Source organism: Lagopus leucura, unplaced genomic scaffold (genome assembly GCF_019238085.1).
Source record: "Lagopus leucura isolate 7727_CA_CO unplaced genomic scaffold, USGS_WTPT01 Super-Scaffold_100027, whole genome shotgun sequence".
NCBI lineage: Eukaryota > Metazoa > Chordata > Aves > Galliformes > Phasianidae > Lagopus > Lagopus leucura.
The window spans coordinates 1,404,030-1,421,853 of NW_024962278.1; the positions used below are offsets into that span (position 1 = coordinate 1,404,030).

General features: G+C 42.3%; 1 long non-coding RNA gene across 2 annotated transcripts in view; it reads right to left on the reverse strand.

The window, feature by feature from the left end:
- Positions 1-12,397, reverse strand: part of LOC122185101 — a 90,579-nt gene extending 78,182 nt beyond the window's left edge. Inside the window, exons 1-5 of one of the 2 annotated variants that reach the window (XR_006180726.1) lie at positions 12,315-12,397; positions 4,724-4,889; positions 1,651-1,716; positions 1,068-1,170; positions 599-743 (exon numbers count right to left, since the gene is read on the reverse strand). This is a non-coding gene — a long non-coding RNA (uncharacterized LOC122185101). The remainder of the gene's footprint in view (positions 1-598; positions 744-1,067; positions 1,171-1,650; positions 1,717-4,723; positions 4,890-12,314) is intronic. The other variant, XR_006180728.1, reaches the window with a different exon arrangement.
- Positions 12,398-17,824: the final 5,427 nt, after the last annotated feature.

A 17,824-nucleotide genomic window follows, 5' to 3' on the forward strand; every position in this document is an offset into this window, starting at 1 on the left:
TAAACTATAAAGATGCCAATTATAGTTTTCATACACTTCTGTCCCAAAAGCTGCACGTGATGTCACTCCAACAAGCCTCTTCACATGTCAGAGGCTACAAAAGCACCTGCAGACCAGCTGAACTTGGAAGAAGCTAGGAAGTTCCCATAAACACATCTATTGTTTCCATGTGTAATGGCATTTACTATATCCAAGAAGATGGCACGTTCTTGCAAAAATATCTAGTTCCTCTTTTAAATGGCATACGATTTCTCCATCAGCATAGCACACCCCTTTAGAAGTAAGGACTCACACACTGTTATATGTATTAAAAAACTGCCCCTCAGCTGAGTACTGGTAGCTGATCATGTGCACCATTTAAACCTACTGCAAGAATGAGGTAAAACACACTAGTCTGCCTACAACAAACTGAAAGAAATTTAAACCAAGACAATTTTCCTTGCTTTTTACAGCAGTACCTTAATCAGTTGTCTGAGCCTTGAGTGTCATACCCTTCTAAAAAGTCCCCATTACCATTACCTACTGACATACCAACACAGCACCTGCATTTAAATTCACAGCATGAAATCCAGTGTCCAAATGTCAACACCCAACTCACTGGAGTGAACAAATCAGCACTCCCAAAGGAGTTAAAGAACTGGAGCCAGGTAACACTTCAACAACGAGCTCCTCTCCAAAGCACTGAGTTGATTGAGCTCAAGTAGAATGGTTCCTCATGGCGCCACTTCCGCTGCTATGGAAAGCTTTAATTGATTAAAAAAAAAAATGAATTCCAGCTTTGATCACAGTTTAAACTACATGAAGCTGAGAAAATAAAAAGGAACAAAGGGAAGACATTCAAACATCCTTCAGAATTAGATGGTTCACCATTTGTGCCAAACGGGGAGGACAGAAACGCAGAGCAAGTGAGACGTGGAGGAAGGGAGATGGACATCTTCCCATTGAACATTTTTAGGTCTTGAGCTTCACTGGGCCACACATAAACCCCCTGATTAAGAAAATATTAGTGATTCATGCTGCGACAATCAGGATGCTATGAACTTAAGCTTAATTGTGAAGAGCCTCACCTCTTTTAAAAGAGAGCACGCAAGCACCAGTATGTCCTTTAAAGAGGTGCCAAGAATGGGGTTGCTATTTATGATGTTTTGCTGAAGGTCTTGAGTAATCAGCCTAGGAAAAGTTATGACATAATCAACAATGCTCCCTTCTCAGCTACAAAGGGACTGTGTGTGCACCTGGCAGGCTAATTATTTTGCACTTAAAAATAAAAACTAACTTCAGCAATAAATACAGACCTTTTCAACTTCCTGAAATGCCTTTTTTTTTTTTAAACCCTTCAAGGTTGTACCTTTGGATGGAAAGGTCTGAAGCACTTCTTCGGGTCAAGATAGAAAAGGACAATCATTAGCAGCAACACAACCAAAAGAGTCGATTATTCAGTTCTCTTTATTAGTTCCACACGTGGCACATATCTGTTACGGGGTGGTGAATTTCTGGCCTCCTGACATATTTTGGAAAAGGGAGGAAGGGGAGATAAACGGGTTGCAGCTACGTAATATTTCCCCCACCACTTTTATGAAAGGAAGATGCATTTGATGTGCTGCTTCATCAGTAATTACACCCCTTGCACAAGGAAAGAAACGTGCTTACTAGATTTATTTCCTTAGTCAGTTCTAAGAGAATCATTACTCCTATGATACAATGGTCCACAGTGTCCTAAAGAAAAAAAAACAACAACAAAAACCCAGATATGATTGCTCAAACTTCACTGCTTTATTTAATATTTTTTCAACATTTCTCAAGTCAATAGTAATTACTAGTTTGAGATAAACCTAGTTGTTTAGAAGGCTTTCACACACACATCTCTATCACATTAATAGAACTAGACGTTCAAGCTCCCTAATCAGATCTGGAAAAAGAACATGTAAGAACTGTATGATAACATAAAACTGTCTGAAGAGAGTTTAATCAACTGCAATCAAGAAATTCACTATTACACGTTTTCTAAAGGTTTGTTCAGCCTTCCAGAACCAATACAGCAAGTTGCATGAAACTTAAGCCATAAAAAAATTAAGCCATGCACGGATGAAAGAGACCTCAGAGAAAATAAATACAGTTATGAAATGGTATTTATCCCAAACCTCATTCTCTGCTCTCCACAACAATCTACAAAGCATTGCTTTGAATTTAATGACATATTCCATCTCCAGGAACATGTGCAGAAAGCAAAGCAGCAGCTATCAAACACTGGTTAGATCACACACTCAGATGCAGGTGAGTTCCTCAAAACACTCTGAAACTCACAGTGACTGGAATTTGCATCTGGTTGTCTTAACTGAGCTATTACAGAGCGTTTATTATTAAAGAAATAAATTTGTTTTTCAATTGCAACTAAGCCTTATCACTGACTCAATGAGAAGACCTGTGTCTTCTTTCAAATTTGAAGTCTGCAGCTTCAGCATCCTTGGTACCCACAATTCATTTTTGTCACAACCAAATCATCATTTTGGCAATGCTGAAGAGCAACTCAAGCTCGACTAACGAACAATCTGGTTTTTTACCAGCCTAACTTCACTGACATCTATTTTGCATTATCATTTACACCAAAAGAAATCAGAAGTTCAGAGAGCTCTCAGCCAAAATCTCTCCTGTTGCCCTGCCTTCAATAAGATTAAGCAGCTAATAATTTGAAGGCTCAAGTCTCTAACATTTGGTATGAACGTTCCTTGGATCTACAAATCTACAAAATGGGAAGATGCAGCCTCCCCTGCACTGCTGAGGAAAGCTGTGCGGTGAACTACGGCGGAACTGAGAACACGATTACACACCTACCTGCTATTACCCTTTTTTACATATTAAATCACACTCAAATTCACACTGGATGAACTTTCCGAGTATTTGAAGCTACCATTGTTTAGGGATTTTTTTTTCTAATATAAATTTAATTTGCCAGTAGATATACTGCTTAATTTTCTTTGCTACAGGAATTCTTAATTTAACTAAAGCAATCTCTTAGCAGCTAAATTTTGTATTTAAATCTCCATCTTTAATGAACTATACACCGAAGAGTCATACTGCAATCATTTTAATAATAAATGCAAAACCCAATTACAGTACATTCATAAAAATTACTGCAAAATGGTGGAGTGCTATACTTGAGTTTGTTTTTAATAAAAAAGATATTGCATATTATCTTTTATTAGACATTCCCAATGTAACTTAGAAGCTACATTAATTTGAATAGGACTATGAACAAACTCAGACTGAAAAACGAGTATGACAGACTCAATGGCAAGAAATTAACTGTAACTTCCTGTTTTCTTGCTGAGTTGCCAATATCACTGACACAAATGTACGTAACAGATCACTTTAGAAGTAGATCTCCAAACATCTCATCATCTCCAACTTCTCTGATACCTACTTCTCACAAGTATTAGGTTTAATACCTACACAGATATTCAGAAACACTGATCAGAAATAACTTTTAACACAGATCTGTTATTCCCCCAAAAGCTCATGAAGGATATTTTCATATCCATTATATATATAAAATCAGACTGGTTAATAAGCCATGACATGCAATTGCTGCCTCTGAACTTCTATCCCAGAAGATGCTGTATATCCCATATCTTTACCTACTGCTGTGTCTGACAGGACTTGCTCTAAATTTGACGTGTAAATTTGCTTAGTGAACAGTGCAAAGTGCACCCTGACTTTGTAAGAAATTCTCTCAAATTTTCAAATACTGTATATATATGTATACACACACACAGTATATATATCTTTATATATATATATATTTATTCTTTTTTATAAACAGTTTACTTCTCTACCAGCACAGTGGGAGAAGAGGAAATAGCATGGAAGGAAATGCAAAACAAAACCATTACTGCCTCATTCAATTGTTTTAAAGGGAAGCGTAGTTACCTTTCCTCCCCAGATTCCCCACTTTACTTTCTGAAATGTATAACTTTCACAATACCTTAAACACTAGACTAAAATAGGCAAAGTAACAGCTACAAAAAAATCTGAACTGATTACCAATCTTCCATGTAACAATGTGTCTTGCAGATTTGCACTCTGCCATTGTATCTTTACCAAGCTATCGAGGTACCTAGTGATTTCTGCTAAAAACTACTGAAGTGCAGGCAAAGTCTCACTGCTCATACAGAAATCCAGTAAAAAACAGTAACAGTAAACACTCCAAAAAGTAGTTAAAAATGTATCATTTTGACCAGTGGTCCGTGAAAGCAATTACATTTGAACTGGTTCTAGAACTGAACAGTTCAGCACAGCTGAGGTTAAAGCCTGACACATCTGACAGGCCTACTCTTCACACAGCAGAGCAGCAGTACTTCCTAATCAGGTAAGTGGAGCTAACACCACACCAGAAATGTATCTCCACCACAGTTTTCAAAAGGGATGACAACATTAAAAAGAACAGATCAGTAACAGGGGCTCATGTTAATCACACCGTGGAAAAGTGCTTTGGAAATCAGTCAGTCAGTAAATAACAACATGGCAGCACTGTGAACGTTGTGTGACATCAGTAACTTACCAAAGCCATCCCCACACGCATCAAAGCCGCTCCCTTCTTCAACGTAGGACAACCTTCTGTTTTAAGCAGTTCTCTTCACATTTTTTCCACTCAAAACAACTTAGTGACACGACAATCACTTCAAATGAACTCACCTCAACATGTAATTGCATGACTGTTTCCTACCTGCAAGAATCCTTCCACATCAGCAATGATGTCTTGAAGACAAGCTGGTCTTTCAGTATGTCAAACCTTCCTAATTTGGTAACTTTAGCAATGGCTTGAACAAGAGCTTGTGTGACAAAAGGAGCCAGTTTGGGTTGAGAAGTTACATAGTTCAGAAGGCAACTTCCTGTAAAAAAAAGGATTTTGAAATCAACAGTAAGTCTTTCATTTAAAAAATAATAACAGTAAACCTAAGGAGGGATTTTTTAAAAGTTACAGTCTTCTGTTTAATACAGTGAGTAAGTTATGTTTAAGCACTCAGTACAGGTAAGGTAAGCATCTAGTAACACAAAGCACATCACATACACCATCCCCACACAACACATGACAACAGTCCGTAAAGTCAAGGAATGCTGCCAGGAACGACACTGATTTTTCATTATGGTCTTATATTTGGGGCACTGAATATTACAGGATAAAACAGCAGCTCTCAGAACCAGCTCAACGTATATCAAAGTTTTCTCAGACAAGAGACCCCAATTCAATCTAGAGCGTTCCCTTGACCAACGCACACACTTTTCATTGACAGACACCTGTAACTAGCAAGAAGTTTAATCCATTCCAAAAGATGTTAAAACATTAATTAAAGTTGATGAAAGCGAATTGGTATCTAACAGAACACTGAACACCTGTATTAGAAGTGGTTTCTCCACCATGCATTTCACAGCACTGCTACCTACAGAACCGATATAACAGCGCAGATCTGCTCAAACACCACGTGCTTCTCATGCAAAGCCTTTCAGTATTCAACATTTCACTCATAGTTGCTCACTTTTCCAGGATACAGCAATGACTTTAAAGTAGATCCTTAAAAGCAAGGAAAACTGTAGGATCTTAACGCTGCAAGTGTTTGCCTGCCCCGGCATGCCTTCTGCAAACATCAGCAAGGGTCGGAAGAGCTGATCACAAAGAACATCACCCATAAGCGACTTGTGGGTATGCTAACAATACCTGCAAGTTTTATCCCATCCCTGGAGGCATTCAAGGCCAGGCTGGATGTGGCTCTGGGCAGCCTGCTCTGGTGGCTGGCGACCCTGCACATAGGGGGTTGACAGTAGATGATCATTGTGGTCCTTTGCGACCCAGGCCATTCGATGATTCTATGATCCTTTACATACACGAACTAAATTGTTTCATTATCTTGTGGGATAAAGACAAAGTATGTCCTCAAAAATGAACTTCAAAAAAAAAAAAAAATTAAAGTGAAGTAACCTGAAAGTTAATTCTAATTTAATTCAGAAACTCAGAAATATGTAAACTACTTGCAGAGAAATGACTAAAGAAATCACAAAGACCTTTCGGTTCTTACTCCCACAACAACCACTTTATGGGCAAGTTTAATAAATGCAGAGACCTAGAGAAAAAGAAAAAACAGACTTCCCACTGAATATTACTGAGATAACAAGAAGTTTTAGATGAAACTAATGTAAGTAAACATTAACCACAAATATTAGTTACAGATGTCAATCCTTTGTTCAATAGGTAATGGAGATGCCCTGCTTACAAGCCTAGACAGGCAAGTTGCTGCCAGAACTCAAGCGTAGGATGTCTACAGAAACATATCAAACTATGCAATCTAAAAGTAGGATAATTAAAGGCAGGGTCAGTAAGTCATATTCAGTGGTTATCAAGTTTTTGGTTTAACTGGAACAAGAATTTTTAAGAAAATCTATCTTAGTATTATCTTTGCTTCATTCTAAAGAAATGAATCAGAAGTGGAATCCTAGAAATCTTATCCCTTTTGACAAAAATCATGCATCCAAAAGTAATTTTATTATTCAGTGGAGTTCTTTAGTTTTGAAATGTGTACTTTTAAATCACTTGATTTAGAACCACGAGACAATTACCCCCATTTCAGCTCTGCATCAAAGATATCTTTGTCTTTTTTGAAGTACAACACCTTTAGAATTTGAGAATTTCTAAAGCATAAAAGAAGTATCCTTTATTAAAGGACTCAAAGCTACAGATGCAGCAGATGCTCAAGAGCACCAGACAATTCCACGAAATTATGATTTCTTCAACATAAATTCTAAGTGTTACAAACCATTGAGTAAAGCTACGTAATTTAAAAACATATATATATTCAGAGTCTGTTTCAGCAACACAGTCTGACTTCAAACATAACCACAAAAGAAATTTTTTTACCTACATGTAATTCAGTACCTGAAGTTGTTAGCCTTAAGTTATTTATGTTGCTAAAGTTGATTACATGTCAGATGGAAAGGAGAACTAGGAATGTGAAGATTGCATATAAACTGTGTAGCTGTTGGGCCTACAGAATTTCTCTTATGTTGGTCTCCAGCATCCAGACCAGGGATCCAGAAGGTGTACTGGAGCACTACTTCATGCTGAGTTTGTTGCACAAGGAATCAGATCCAGGCACAGCATCTGCAATGCACTGTGGGCTCCCATAGTCAGGCACAACTTTGCTGCTCTTGTTCGGCTCCCCAGCTCACAAGGCCATCAGTAAAATAACCATTCTAGAGCTCAACCACTGACCCAAACTGGATTCCTCAGAAGCAACTTACACTGTACATTAATTAAACTTTAATTAAAGGATCAGGCACAACACACCGCTGACAAATGTAAATATTTAAATACTTTTCTGAATTCTGTTTATGTAACAGGTTTAGTAACAATTACATTATGGCTGAATAAACTAGTTAAGCATGATGGTTTGGTTGGTTCTTCCAAGGTGTTACCCAATAATTATATGGTATTATATCCCAATACTCAGAGTGTCTTAAAGGATGTCTCTGAAATACCTGGAAAACACAGACACCAGTACTGAACTCAGCTTGAACCATCAAATCAGAATCAACCCTCCTATCGCTTCACACAGATCTAATCATGAAGGTAAACATCAAAAATGAAACTGAGTAATGAGAAAAGAGTGCTCTAAGCTGACAGCTGAACAATTGAAAGACTTTTTTAGTACAATTTTTCTTCATCGTAGCTGACAGCTGGGAATAAGAGCAGGTAATGTTTATGTATACCAGGTTACACCACACTGGGTATACATGGCTCTACAGATTATGTGCATCTCAATTACAAACTTCAGGAAGTAATGAAACTGAAAGCTAGATGCTTTTCCCTTTTGTCCAAGTCATCTCCAATGCAATGTATCATCCATCAGCCTTACAGGGATTACCTCCAAAAGCTGAATTTGCTAGAATAGTTTACAAAGCAGAATATCTATTAAAAAAAAAAAAAAAAGGAAAGCACAATGATTATTGTACTTAGATGTTAATGGCCTGTGGCTGGCAAATCTACATGACTTCTACCAGCACAACTACATTTATGGATAACACATCTTTCGGATGCTTACAGTTCTTTGTTCTAACAAAAGCTGGCACTAGCTAAGACAATCTGGGCTATTAATAAGCTCCAAAACCACGTTCTCAGCTTGCATTTGCTGTGCCAGATCAGTTCCATCATACAGGTGGCTACTTAGTACCTCTAGTTTTGCCAGATTCTGTTAGGAAAAAGAACGCAATTGAGACCTCTATGGAGACTTTTCACCCACAAAGGATTCCTCTGAAAGTTTATAAAACCAGATACATATCACAGATTTGAACTGTTATCTCTGCTAAGCTCTCTAGTTGATCCACGTTTTAATTACAAAAAGATAAGAGGCTTTCTTTGCCAACAAACCAAAAAGAATGCTGAAAATTAAGCTTCTGCATCTTATTTTCTGTGCTACCAAAGTCAGGTTCAAATTGTCTGCTATTCTGACTCTTCACTTAAGTTAAACAAACAAAAAAGAAAGAAAGAAGAAAAGATGAAGAATAGTAAACAGTTTGAGTTAAACTGCTTCAAAGACTTCTGAGAAATCTCATTTTAAAAGTTTTAATTGTTCATCACATTACTACATCTGGAAAAAAATATATAGTCTGCATCTGTGGATGCAAACATCAGTAAAATATAGGGCAACTCAGAAGCTACAGCAGGAACAGAAAAGCCAAAATTCCTCTCCACAATGAAGCTGAAAAGAACACTTTGTGAAAGAGAGAAGGAAAAAAAAACAAACCATCCCCCTGTCCCGTGTCCAATTCACACCTACTAGAGCCAGCCTCACAGGAGAATGAACCTTTGGAACCAAAACACTGAGTATCCATCCACTCGCCAAAGCCTACAGAACTTTCATCAAGATCCGGTCCTGTTATTAGAAGGTAGGTGTTAAATATTTCATTATTTGAGCATGGCCTAGAAAGAGCTGGAAAAAAGAACACCAATGAGCTTAATGAATCACAGAATTGTAGGGGTTGGAAGGGACCTGCAGAGATCATGGAGACCAACCCCCCTGCCAAAGCAGTTCCCTACAGCAGGTCGCACAGGTCGGCATCCAGGCAGGTCTTGAACATCTCCAGAGAAGGAGACTCCACCACCTCCCTGGGCAGCCTGTTCAGTGCTCCTCACCTCACTGTAAAGAAGTTCTTGTGCATGTTTGTGCAGAACTTCCTATGCTGCAGTTTCCGGCCGTTTCCCCTTGTCCTGTCTCCACTCACCACTGAAAACAGTCCGGCCTCGCCATTCTGCCCCCCACACCTTAGATATTTATAGACCTGGATCAGGTCCCCTCTCAGTCTTCTCAAGGCTGAACAGACCCAGTTCACTCAGCCTTTCCTCATAGGAGAGATGCTCCAGGCCCCTCACCATCTTCGTGGCCCTCCGCTGGACTCTTTCCAAGAGATCCCTGTCTTTTTTGTACTGGGGAGCCCAGAACTGGACGCAGTGCTCCAGATGAGGCCTCACCAGGGCGGAGTAGAGGGGGAGGATCACCTCCCTCGACCTGCTGGCCACGCTCTTTTTAATGCACCCCAGGATGCCATTGGCCCTCTTGGCCACAAGGGCACACTGCTGGCTCATGGCCGACCTGTCATCCACCAGGACACCCAGGTCCCTCTCCGCAGAGCAATGCAGTATTTGACCGGTTTCATTTAAAACCAAATCCTTTTTCTGGTCCTTCCAAAAATACATTTTGTACCTGAAGATCTGATTTAGTACAATCTAGCATTTGTTTAACTTGAGCTATTTTAGACACCTAGTTCTTGGTCTTGACAAGCTTTTTCTGAATTTTAATAACAACTTTGTAAGAGTCCCTGCTTTTCAGTTAAAAAAAAAATAAAAGTCCTGTACTTATTCTTTGAAGAAAGTTTAAGGAATAGCATATTTGGAATGAACAGACTAAATACATCTCAGACTGAATTCAACAGAGATGTCCTTTGCTTGTTTGTCTGCTTTTCTTTCCCCAGAATTTTGGGAAAAGCAGGCAAAAAATAAAGAGGAGGTAATAATCCCAGATTCGCCTCATTTAAAATTTCATGATTCATTTCAATTAAAGAGAAAATTAAGACTCGTAAAATACAAGCATTCACATTAAGGAAAATATAAAATACAACACACGTACACACAAAAAACCCAAATGCCTTACAAGGCTAATGTATGGCAATAAGGATATCCAGTAAGTAGAGTTTTCAAGCACAAATTCAATGCATCTGTCCAAAATGGAGCAATCCCATCAGCACTTGATATGTATGATTATCACATCATTACAAGCAGAAGTTAGAGACCCTACACAGTTATCTGAACTGTGATTTTCAGATCTGGACAAAGATACCTTAGCAACAAGATCAGGGAAAATCCAAGAGAAAACTGGGATATCAGCTTAACCATCAGCATAAAACTTGTATTAAAATAGTCAATTATTTTTATGAGCTCATTAAGTAATAATTTATACAAGTAGAAATGAGAGTGGATTTTAAAAACATACACCTTGATGTACTCTTTTAGTGTGTTAATGCTACACTGAAATCTAAGCTGAGGATATGAATTAACTTCTTGTTGACACGCTAAAACTGCCAAGGATCACACTTCATCCACAGGATAATGAGGGAAACTGACCATGATTTTTCTTTTATTTTTTTTTTAAAGCAAGTTTGAACAAGAATGATTTCCAATGAAAAGTTGTTTGTTGGAAATTGAGAGGGATGATCACTTTGAAACGAGCACTTTGATGAGCACTTTGAAATGCTCCATATGAACAACCCGGCCTCAAGAAGATGTTACCATAATGTTCCTGACAGGGAAGGTAGAGGTATGGCCAGACTACTTGGAACTGTCAGGGAACTTGCCAGAGGTTCTCTGGGTTACCCCTCAAGTGTGATACTGAGGAAATACATCAGCTCTCCTTGACTTAGTGAAATCAAGACAACATGAATCGTGCAAATACAACCATCTCAAGTACAACAGAAATTAACCAGAGCAATTTCACTAGGAAAAAAAAACAAGTCAAGACAGCTCCAGAAAGTCTACGCTAGCTCTATACACTACACCTGTATCTCCTTCAAAGTAACAGAAGACACACGTGTCCCTTTCTGACCGTGACAAAAAACACGTGAAACTGCTGCTTTCCAACGGTTATTCAAATCCTTATCAACAGCTGAAAGATGTCCCTAGGAAAACAGCAACGGCATCACTGAAGAGCACCCAGGAGCGCCGTGCTGACTGCTGGACGTGGGTCAGAAGCAGACTGCCACAAGAAGCAGCACTTCTGGTCACAACGCAGAACGTTGACATCCCAGTCCTCATGAGAAAAGTTCGGTGCTGATTTCCTTCTGGCCATCACACTTTCGTAAACTACAAGAAGCAGCTAAGTAAAATTAACCAGACGCTTGTGGCCGCAGCTGCCGCCCTCAGGAGCCCCGGCAGCTCTCCCAGCACCACGGGCCGCAAGCAGCAGCAGCCCGGCTCCGCAGCAACACGGCGGGCCGGCGCTCAAGGAGCACGGCAAACCGGCAGCAAACCACTCACGTTCCCGATTAAAGCTCTGCTGACACTGACAAATTCCCCCAGACGTTTTCATTTATCAAACGAAAAACATGCCGTGCGGAAAGTTCGCTCAGTTCCACGGGAGAGCAGCACTGCGGAAACGCCGGTGCCGATTGCGGGGACGGCAGCAGCTCTCGCACCGCTCGCCGCGCGCTGCACGGCGTCCGAGCACCCAACGCTAAGATGGCTCCTGACGCTCCCAAGCCAGAGAGCCACACGGGTCCGAAGGAACGCTCGACACCTCGGACAGAGCCCTGCGAGGCCGCCTCGTTCCCTGCCCGTTGTTGGAGCCGTCCCACCTCGGACACGTCCAGGGCACCGGCTCTCTGCGGCGTTCGGACCGCAAGTCCGGCGCGGAGCCCAGCGCTGCCCTCAGGAAACAGCGCAGCGCTGCCGGCTCGCACGCACCGTCACGGGGAACAGGAAAACCCACCCCGTAGCCGCGTGGCCCCGGAGGCAGCGGCAGCAGCACTCTGCACCCGCCCGGGCGTTCCGACACGGCCGCTCCCGCCGCCGCCACCTCCCGACACCTGCGGCAAGCAGCCGCCCATCCCGCTCCGCAAGGCGCGGAGCCGCTCTCCTCAGCTCCGCTCCCCGGCCACCCGCCCCGCATCGCCGGACCCCGCGGCCCTCCACCCCTCGCCGCGCCCCGCCACCGTCCCCGGCGATCGGGCCGGCTCCCCTCGACTCCCTCTACCCTGCTGTGCCGCGCCGCACCGACCTGGCCGGGCGGGGCCATCTTCCCGAACGCCGGGGAGGAGCCGCGGGCCCGGCCGAGGCTGTAGGCAGCACCGAGCCGCTCCGCGCCGGGGCGGCCGCTGGGCGGGGCGCGCGGGAGGCTCGCTCTGACGGGTCCGCGTGGGGCAGCGCGCAGGGGGCGCCATTTTGTGAGCGGTCGGAGCTCGGCCGGTGCTCGCGCGCTGCCTTTCCTAAACCTTGGCAGCTCCTTGCTGATTGGAAGGACCAGGATTTTCAGTAGGTACCGCGACTAGGTGCTGCTTGAAGTGATTTGCGACTTTTGTTTTTCTTTGCATAATGAAGCTTTTGCAGATAGCACCAAGTTGGCAATGCCTATGAGGATAGGAGGACCTGGGCAGGCTGATCGCTGGGCTGAGGCCAGTGGAGTGTTGTTCAACAGCACTGAGTGCCAGGTCCTGTAATTGGGCTACAACAACCTCAGGCAGCTCTGCAGACCTGGGGCAGAGTGTCTGGAAGCTGTGCAGAGGAGGAGGATCCAGGGGTGATGCTCAGGAGGGTGCTGACTGTGAGCCAGCAGTGTGCCAACGACACCAGTGGAATCTTACATCAGTAACAGTGCGGCCAGCAGGAGCAGGAGGTGATGGCCCCTCTGGCCTCAGCTCTGGTGATGCTGCACCTCAAGTGCTGTGTTCAGTTTTGGGCCCCTCACAAGAAAGGCATTGAGGCCCTGGAGCAAATCTGGAGAAGGACAACAAAGCGATAGAACAAGGGGGAACGGCCTCAAATTGCAGCAAGGAAGGTTCAGGTTGGATATTAGGAAGAATTTTTTTCTCAGAAACTTAAACTTCCTCTGGTGCAATTTAAGGCCAGCACTTCCCTCACTGTTAACCTGGGAGAAGATGCTGACGCTCACCTCACCACAACCTCCTTTCAGGGAGTTTTAGAGATCTTGCTGCTAAGGCCTCTGAGCCTCTTTCTCTCCAGACTGAACCATCCCAGCTCCCTCAGCCAATTCCCATAAGACTTGTGCTCCAGATCCCTCGCCAGCTTTGTTGTCCTTCTCTGAACACACTCCAGGACTTCAGTATCTTCTGAACAGTCCTCCAGGTGCCACCTCACCAGTGCCCAGTAAGGAGGTATGATCACCTGCTCCTGCTGATTCACGGGATCACAGAATGGCCCGGGTTGGAAGAGACCTCAAGGTTCATGAAACTCCAACCCCCCGCCACAGGCAGGGCCACCAAGCTCCACATTTAATTAATTAATTAATTAATTAATGACTGCAATATTTTTGATACAAACTGGGATGACATTGGCCTTCTTGGCCACCTGGGCACACTGCTGCCTCATGTTCAGTCAGCTGTCAACTAATACACCCCAGGGTTCTTTCCTTTCCAGCTGCTCTGCTCCAGGCTTGTAGTGTTGCGCAGGATTGTTGTGGCCAAAGCACAGGACCCAGCACTTGGTCTTATTAAAGCTCATACTGTTTGCCTCTGCCCAGTGATCCAGCATATCCAGATCCCTAAAGGTCAGTGAGGTGAGTACTGCACAAGTCAGAGACACAAGAGGATCAATACAGAGATTATCTAACATGAAGTCCTTCTATGGTGTTATGATTTGAGCAAGTATCTGCATACGAAAAGGTGCGCTTTCATGCGGACTGCTGAAGTTGGGAGGCAAAGATATAATTCATTCTGACCTCTATAAGCTGAAGTTGGGCAAATTTGCAACAGAAATAAGCAACGCTGGGGATTGTTGGAGTGACTTACCTGGAGACTGGGGTACTCCCTGTCAATAGGTTGAGAGTGGTTATTTTCATAAAAGATGATATTTTCATGAAAGATAAGTAAGTGCACGAGCTGTGTCTTGGAGTGGAAACTGGTGAAGTGCATGGTTGTTACAGACTGCGTGTATGCACAACACTGTACCATATGCATGCAAAGCAATTTTTTTTTTCACGTGAAAAACTTCTTTACTGTCAGAGTGACAGAGCAGTTGGAGCAGGCTGCCAAGAGAGGCTGTGGAGTCTCTTTCTCTGGAGATATTCAGGACCTGTCTGGGTGCCTGCCTCTGCAGCCTGCTGCAGGGAACTGCTTTAGCAGAGATTTGGACTCAGTGATCTCTAGAGGTCCCTTCCAACTCCTACAATTCTGTGATTGGGCAAAATGAGAAGCATTTGTGTATTCTGTGTCCTGCTGAAGTGAACAGTGATTCTTTGCAGCATAAAGCCAAACTGAACCTAGAATAAAACTCAACAATGTGTATTTGTTCAGGCATCATAAGATGCATCTGGAATCAGTAGCACAGGGAGGAAGGAGGTAACAACAACTGAAGTGTCCCAGAGAATAGGCAGCAAAAACATTGAATGGTATCACTGTGGTACTAGCATGAGCTGGGGAGAAGTTAGCAGTGAAAACCAGCCATGGAATGTCTACAGACTATTGTCATACATAATACACAAAGAAATGTTGAGCTTCTTATTGGGCACACTGTTGTTTGATGTTTTAACCTAAGAGTAAGGATTTTTGTCTGATCATCCCCTGCTCGGTCTCCCCAGTGATTTGTAGTCCGTGGCACTTTTATTCTGCTTGACAGATGACAGGAGGAGTTTGTGTAGAATTGCTGTTTCTCTCCTGCTCTGTGTCACTTTATAGAAATGCTCATGTGAAGGTTGGTAGCCCAGAGATGAGGGAGAACTGAGTAAATGGAAGCTGCTTCAGAACAAAAGTGAATTTGATGTATTCTTAGCTGAAATCACTCTTTAGCAGTGGGGTCAAGAAGCAGTTATGACACTCTAATTGGATAGGAATAGTAATTTCTTTGTACATGAACTATCACAGTTGAATGATGATATCATCTTTGAATCACATGCTTTTGTAGAAAATACATCGTTAATTACTGGAGAGTGAAGCAAAGTGAAAAAGGAAAACTATTTTAAATGGAGTTTCTTGATCCCATGCCCTCACAACTGGCTGGTGCTTCTGAAAGTCAAATAGCTCAGACTGCTCAGTCCCCTAATTATTGCTCCTCAGTTCAGCGCACCCTTTTTTATCCCTTGCCCTGTGCTGAAGCAGAATCTGCAGGCATTGTCTAAACTAAAAGAGAAGTAAAAAAGCATGCCAAAGGACCAGAAAAAAAAAAAAAAAGGGACTGACGATATGCAGGAGGGAAACAAAGGGATTTCAAAGGGAACTGGGGGAACAGATCATAGCAGAGGGATCCCCAAGGCTGAGGAATATGGAATGAGACAGTGACGTGGGGGGCGAGGAAAGTCAGCCATAAGTTATGATGTGGCAGCTGTGGAGATTTTCAAATGCTGTAGATTCATAAAGTGCCTGAAGAGCCAGAAGCAGCTTGCTGGTGTAGGTCAGAAAGCCAGCAAGTTCTTACACAGCCTTTCAAGACCTTGACCAAAGACTAGTTTCAGTTCTAGCACTTACTGCGACTCCTGCTCCAGGTGATGGGCTATTACATATGCTGTGCCACTGCATCGTGCAAAGACATGAAGAAATGAGGTTAATAAGTTTAGCAGTTGAAAAGCTGTGCACAGGCTAAGGACACTACAGGCAGCTGAGCATGAGGGAGCTTGTGCCTTGTGCAGCACTGAGCAGCCTCTTACCCACAGACATCCGCCCGTTCCTCATCAGCCTTGGTCCCAGTTCTGGTCCAGCAGGTGAACACAGATAGAAGCTGAAAGCACAAAGCTCGTACCACGAGGCACACAAGTGGTGCTCGCTCTGCAGCACGCACAACATGACTGTGACTATTTCTTCCTTGGTTTAATCAATGTAATCATTTAAATCTCTCAGATGTGGGCAATTGCACTTCTGTATGCAATTTCTGTTAACGACAGACTGATTATTTCAAAGGCAAAAAAAAAAGTCTAGCTAAAGAATTAACAGATTCCTGGACTAATACCTAACAAGCTCCTGAGATTTAACATAGCAAGTAAGAATGTCAGACTGTGGAGCTGCTTCAGACCGTGTCAAAGTCCTAGCACTAAGGACAAATCTGTGTTAAGGAATGTAATTTATTTAGAAGCTTTCATGCAGTTCCTTTATCCTTACTTGGGAGGTGGAAATGGCACGGTGAAGATGCTTGTGTGACAGGCACTGATGGGAGGAGGCCGTGCCATGAAATTCAATCTTGCTCTTATGGAAGATGAAAACAAAATAATTTCTTCTTCCGAGGAAGTTGAGCTAAAGGAATGTTTTAAATCTGCTGCACCAGATACAGTAATGAGACCTCCCTGCAGCTTTCCCTCCCCTATGGTTTGCAGCTCAAGTCTGCATCTCATTTGCTGCTGGGTGGAATAACGCCCACCTCCTCAGTTTGCTGTGACTTTGCATTATGTGAATAGATCTGTTGCTGCAGGCAGTGCACTCACAATTAGAGCCATTCCTTTGCAGTGCTGCTTGCAGAGGGTTGAATCCTCTCTGTCCTTTTTGTAATTTAATTTTAAGGGACCTGATTAAAGCATGTAAACAAAGTCAGCCATTTTTTGGCTCCGCAAAACCAGAATTAGCAAATGGTATCAATGTTCTTTTTTTTTCTTTTTGTTTTTCTTTCCCCTGCATTACATCAGGGTTTTCCCTAACATGCAGTTTTCCCATTGGAAGGTATAGCTAGTAATTGACAAGAAATGATTAAGTTCAATTGACAAGTAAAGACTAAATACATTTTAAAAAAAGAAACTCTTGGAGATAAATGCAATGGATTTAAAAATTAGAAGGCTTTGTTATAGAAAGGTTAGGCTTTTTCCTAATAATAGACATAGTCCACCCACCCAACCAGTTGCAGCCTGTTACTGGATATGGTTCTGCTACACATTTTTTCATTCAACTACTGTTTGTTTTTCTTCTCCTTTTCACTTTTCACCAGTAATGGCAGAAGGCCCCGAGGTATTACCACTGGTAATTCTCTATGGCTGATGATTTCAGGATTATTTTGCTGTGCCACGCTGTAACCCTGCCATGGTCTGCATGCCCACAATTTAGTGAGTGCTTTACTAATCTAATTCATTCATTTGTAGCACAGATTGCAATTGATCTTGAACATATGTCTGAAGATTAAATAGTTACATTAACCATCACCCATTTAGAAATACAGTGATTCCTACCAGACAATTTTATGTTAAAAGCATTACACAGTGAAGAAACAAAAAGCTTACTAGACATAACACTAAGAAGACCAGGAAGAGCCCATAACAGCAAAATCAGTGATTAAATCTGAAGTCATTTGATACTCCTAATTAAAACTAACTAATCTTTGCAATGACCTAGTGCTGTGCTTTGTACTGTAAGTTGACAATATTCCAGGAACTCTGAGCCAAAATAAATTATTCTGTGCTCTTTTCTTACCTGTACAAAGATCAATAATACCTCGGGGCAAACACAGTCTATAGCCAATCTCTTAATGTAGTTTATATTGAAGAAAAATGTCTCATGGCAAAGAAAAGCACAAAGCAGCACAGCATTAATGGAGGTGTTTGTGATGCACTGTGTATACATTTTAAACACTCTGCAAGGTGTG